Source organism: Cupressus sempervirens, chromosome 2 (assembly GCF_028749045.1).
Source record: "Cupressus sempervirens isolate cs-2001-9-10 chromosome 2, ASM2874904v1, whole genome shotgun sequence".
Lineage (NCBI taxonomy): Eukaryota > Viridiplantae > Streptophyta > Pinopsida > Cupressales > Cupressaceae > Cupressus > Cupressus sempervirens.
Genome location: NC_143119.1, coordinates 649661480 through 649667039, shown reverse-complemented (window position 1 = coordinate 649667039; position 5560 = coordinate 649661480). Strand labels below are relative to the sequence as shown.

Here is a 5560-nt window from a genome sequence, read left to right as displayed (position 1 = left end):
TAAAATGGACATAAGAAGATTGCAACAACAGCCAATCATCCATGGACGATACTGTAAAGCATATAAAACAGATCCGACTGATAATAAACAAAGTGCTTACCATTCTGATTAAAAAGGGCATAGGAAGTTTGAAACACCATCCAATTATCCATGGCCAATATTGTATATCATATTAAATAGATCTGTCTGATGGTAAATAAAGTGTTTACCATTCTGATTAAGAAGGGCATAAGAAGATTAAAACAGCCAATTATCTATGCGCTGTATTTTAAATCATACAACGGATTTGTCTTGTCTGAGAGTAAAGATATTATTTACCCTCCTGCTTATATAAAACAACAGCCAATTATCTAAGGACAATATAAAAAAAACATAACATTGATTTGTCTGAGAAAGTGCTTACCATTATGATTTCCTTTTATCTAAATGAAGGAGGAAAAACAAGCTTTCTGAAGCTACAAGCCAATTGATCTCAAATCAACATTCTGGTAGAGCCAATATACAAATTTTATGTTCATATGTACAATTGCAGGGAAAGAATAAGAGACATCGAGCTCATTTCAAGCTCTAAAGTAAGTTTTCATGAGGTCAGAGAGAGATCAGATAACAACAAACAATCAAACCCTCCGAATGGAGACTAAGAAAAACTGAAAATAACTTAATCTCCAAATTCAAGAATCCCCCACAATCACAAACAAAAAACGTTTCAAACAAAGCGAAGGAACCTCCTCTTTCAAAAAAAATTAGCCAGGAAAAAAGAAAATTTCCCCCAATTCAAACCGTCAAGGGCAGGAAACCCTCTTACTTGACCTTCGATAAGAAACTTTCCCCAATTTGCTACTAAACTTCTTCTCCTGCAAAATATTCTCACCCTTGACACTTTTCACGGCATCTTCAATACTAAATTTCCACTCGCGCTCCGAGCACGGCTGCTCGCAGTTCACGCACAAATCCCTGCAAACCAAAACAACCCAAAACCCCAATGGATATACACAATAGTAAATCATCGCACAATGAAAAATATACAGAGTGTATATGCACACCGCTGATGAATATACAGTGTATATACACACCTGGGCAAATAACCGAGGTTTTGGAGCTTGCTAGAAGTCTTCGATCCGCTCGCAGCATCGGCCGTTTCCATTTCTGGGACAAAACAGCAGTAAAATTATCTCCGAAGATCTTAACCCAGAGACGATTTGACAAGATGAACAATGTACTCAACGGGTATAAAACCAGAGAAGCAATTTGAAGATTAAAAAACCCGCTGTTTTGAGATGAAACCGCTCTTATTGCGGCCCCATAAACAATGATCATCCGACTCAGTTTTTTTGTTTTAAACCGGTCTTATCTCCACCAATACCGTTGGCGGCCGGTGGTTTTCCTCACCACCTTTAGAATGTCACCTCGCCATTACTATCATTATTCTTATTAAATGTATTTGTGTGTTATTACTTACGTTGGCATGAATATGAACGAAATACAAGATTATATTCCCTTAAAGTCAATTCGGGCCGGTCGACTTTGAGGTAGAATTAAGAAAGGAAAGGACACATCTTTTTATAGTTTATAATATCAGTCGTGTTCTTGGATCTATACATAGTGATAGTAGTATGGGGGGTTTTGTCTATCCTACGCAAAAAGTGCACATATTACATGGGGAGCAAGACAAAATGACATGTCTTGACACGTATGGTCATGCAATGTGCATCTATTGGGGGTGGGGTCCAACGACGATGCCTTCTAGGGAGACATACGACATTCACTAATGGAAGCAGGAGGGGTCGTCAAGGAGAAGAATGCCGAAAAAGAAAAGTTACATTGTGTAGTTTAGAAGAAAGGGCGGGAGTGGTTCAAATATTAACCATGCAGTTTAATGCAGTTAGAGCCCTAATCTCTTGTCTAGTTCACTACGTTATAATACGTAGCCTATCAACTAGTTACAACAACCTCACATCTCCCTTCCTTATAGCATTAACTTCATTACAAATTTTGAAATGACAAAGGTTCTAGATATTGGTGGGAGTTTTGGATTTCAAACTAGCTTCTCAAATGTCTGTGGGGAATAATTTAATAGAAAGTTTTCTTTGAGCTCTTTGAGTTAAAACCCTAATCTCATGTTTTGTATGTTATAAGACGTAAGCTCGTATTATATGTCACCACATCAGGTTAATTAGGAAGTCGTGTTAAGGTCTAATGACTTCTTTATCACAAATTTTGAAATCAACACCTAGTCTTGTAAGCACTAGCTATTTAGACACAAAAAATGACATGTGGCATAGGTAGAATGATATATACCATACTCGCATGATGTGGTGCAATAAGACTAGGTCACTTTTTGTGTTAGGATAGACAACTACATAGTTTTGTATTTCAAACTAGTTTTTGGTGCGCACATTTCATTGCTATGTATATATCCAATATATCTATTGTATGTTAAGCAAAGTAAGATGATTTAATGTAATAGAACCATAACTATTAGGCACAAAAAATGATACGCTTGGCTAAAACATAAATTAAAACATAAATCTTACCAAGGGGTACACTTATATATTTGAAAAAAAAAAACTATGTCCTCCTTGGTAAGATTTACATTTTAGACGTTTTTGTGGCATAATACGATATATCTCATTCCTGCATGATGTAGTGCTCATGATAAGAAAGAAAAAGTCAAAGTTATGATAACATCAATGTTAAAATCATGACAAGACATCAAATTTAAAACACTAATATCGTGTTGTGTATGCTATAACACTTAAAATCCATATTATATCATCACATTATGAACTATATTTTCTTCATTCTAAGTCAATCTGAGGAGAAATAGGATACATGTCACAGGTGGACAAGAAGCAAGAAAACAAGGCTTGCGGAAGATAATGTGTAAGGAGAAATTTGTTGCATTACTCGTAGCAAGGAGTTTCTTCATTTGGAATTTTGGTGGTATGTATCTTGTTTTATTCAATTTTTTTAAATGAAATTCACATTTTTATGAAGCAATTCTAGTAATTCTCTTATTTTGAAATCTATCTTGTAATTAGTGAAGGGAATTTGATGGAAAATGGATTAGCAACTAGGGAACAAAACATGTACTTGTAGCCTCATAAAACTATCCCCCTTCTTTGGGTTCTTGTGCATCTCAGGAGGGATAGATTGGTAATGATTTAGACAACTTGTATTTATGTGTTAAAGCATATCTGCTAAGATCAGGGGATAAATTGCTTGATATCGTGTACTACTAATTTGAATGTGCGAGTTAAAAAGGTAGCATACCTTTTATTTTCAACAATTGAAAAAAGTGAACACAATGTTATGCTGCAAAAATACGTGCGATGTTGGGTTGTCAATTGACATAACAATCAATTGTCCAATACCACCATAACCAACAATTCAAAATATTTCTAACACTAGTAATACATGTGACCAAGAATATTTGTCAATTTTCCATGATGCTATAACTGTGCATAAGAGGACATTACATCACATTTTCCTTTCATGCCAACAAAGTGGTAGGAAAAGCCAAATGATTGGGTCCATAAGATAGGAGGGACAAAAAATTCTTGAAAAATAATGAATAGGAATTGTAATGCACTTGTGTTGTGATTATAAGTGGAAATAATTCATTAAATAGTAAATATTTCGATTTGGTAATGTGTCATGGTGGCAAACAATGGAACCGTGTTATCGATAAAAAATCATCAAGATATTTTATATGGTATGTTAACACTCTTAGAAAGTAAAGTCCACCAATATAATTTTTTTTGCACGGTGGGGTGGTGAATCAGTTATCCAACTATTATAACAATTATCAACCTTATTAACCTTATGCATGTGAACAATAAAACCAGCAACCATAGCAAGATACTCGTACACAATAACACCAGATATGTTAACTAGGGAAACCCTTGACTAGAGGGAAAACCCCCATGGGGATGGTACCCACAAAATGATGTACTGATATAAATGTTCCTCGTTAGAGGGTGGACCCTGTTAGGAGTCAATAAATACATTCAATACATATTAGTCCCTAATATGAGACTTTGAATCCCTGTTAGGAGTTGTAGAAGGCAGATGGACCCATTGTCCAAACAACTTCAGGGGTAAGATAACTGAACTCACTACCCAACTAATCTCCATATCATATCTTGCAGAATAATAGAATAAGTTGTACTTGTACTTCCTCTGTCCTGTCAACCAAACTTCCTCGTTTGATCTTGATACTAGATCACCAACTTCGCATCCAATAATCTCTTGGATTGCTTACTGACATTTACCAAATACTCTACTCTTGTTCACACAATCCACACCTGATGCACTTCACATTCACACTTTACCAAAAGAAAAATAACCTTCCTTTATACCATGTCCTCAAAACAATTCCTTGAGTCAGCCTTGAGGCTTTCCCAACTAATTATAATATGATCTCTTTAAGATAATTAATTATTTTACAATTACACAACATTGTCAGCTCAGCCTTTCCAACTTCTTACATGTACGACTTTAGATCTTGTGCACTTGTTGACATCATCATTGGACTGTCTACTATCGTTGTTTAACCTCGCATATCACGATTCTATCTCTATTGGGAGATACAATCCAAACATCAAAAATTGCTTCTCAAGTAGTCTATCTACAAACTTTTCTCTATAAATCAACCATAGCTTCTACATATCTTTGACTTTCTTCATGCACACTTGCCCATGTCATCACGACACATTGTAGAACACGTCCTTAACCACGCTTCACCTGATCTTCAATACTTTGTTCGTACGACCTTGTTCTTTGTCTGCTACTCTGCCAATCTTCATAGAAACACTGCTATGTTGACATCAATGACAAACACAATCATGAATGCAACATGTCAATCATGCTAACAATCTCTTACATGTTCTAGCAATGCTTAGGATATTCCCCCAAAGGAATACCATCCACATTCATGCTAACAAACACATATGTAACATTAGCTCAATTGACCACAACCACTTGGCAAGGAAAATTATGGATTGTTGAATGAAAAAAAATGAAGTGGAAATTTTTTAAAAATTTTTTTTTTCATTTTTCATTGGGACAAAATAGAAGTTACATAATAGAAATAAGGGATAACATGAACGTGGACTGATCAACAATATCATCAAAACATGATACTTCTAGCTATTGATATCATATATTTGTATTTTAGTGAAGCATGCAAAACATGTTAGCGAAATTTTACCATAGGGGTGACATATCCCAATCATAAATATGGAAGTTTTGGTAAATGTTGGACTTTTGGCACTGTTCATCCCATCCCTATAATTATTTGGCAGTGACATGATTTGATTGCTTGCACCCAGTGATAAAATGTTTCCAAAGTAGAGCTTGTTACTTCTCCCCATGTTCTGAACATATTATACCCTAGTCGCAGTCCCAACATGATTACCCAAGCAACCAAGAGGCTTATTTTTCTCTAAGTTATCATATCATATTAGGTTGTGAGTATGTTCAATATGCCTCCTCCAATACATCCAAGCCCAAGATTAACAAACTTATCTCCATGAATAGCAAGAATAATACCATCAAG

At 35.3% G+C, this 5560-nt stretch overlaps 1 long non-coding RNA gene across 1 annotated transcript; it reads right to left on the bottom strand.

Moving 5' to 3' along the window:
• Positions 1 to 446: 446 nt before the first annotated feature.
• Positions 447 to 1311, bottom strand: LOC149575045 (uncharacterized). Its single transcript, XR_016360121.1, has 3 exons — positions 1226 to 1311; positions 1074 to 1147; positions 447 to 954 (listed from the first exon to the last, which is right to left on the bottom strand). It is a non-coding gene; the product is annotated as an uncharacterized LOC149575045 (long non-coding RNA).
• Positions 1312 to 5560: the final 4249 nt, after the last annotated feature.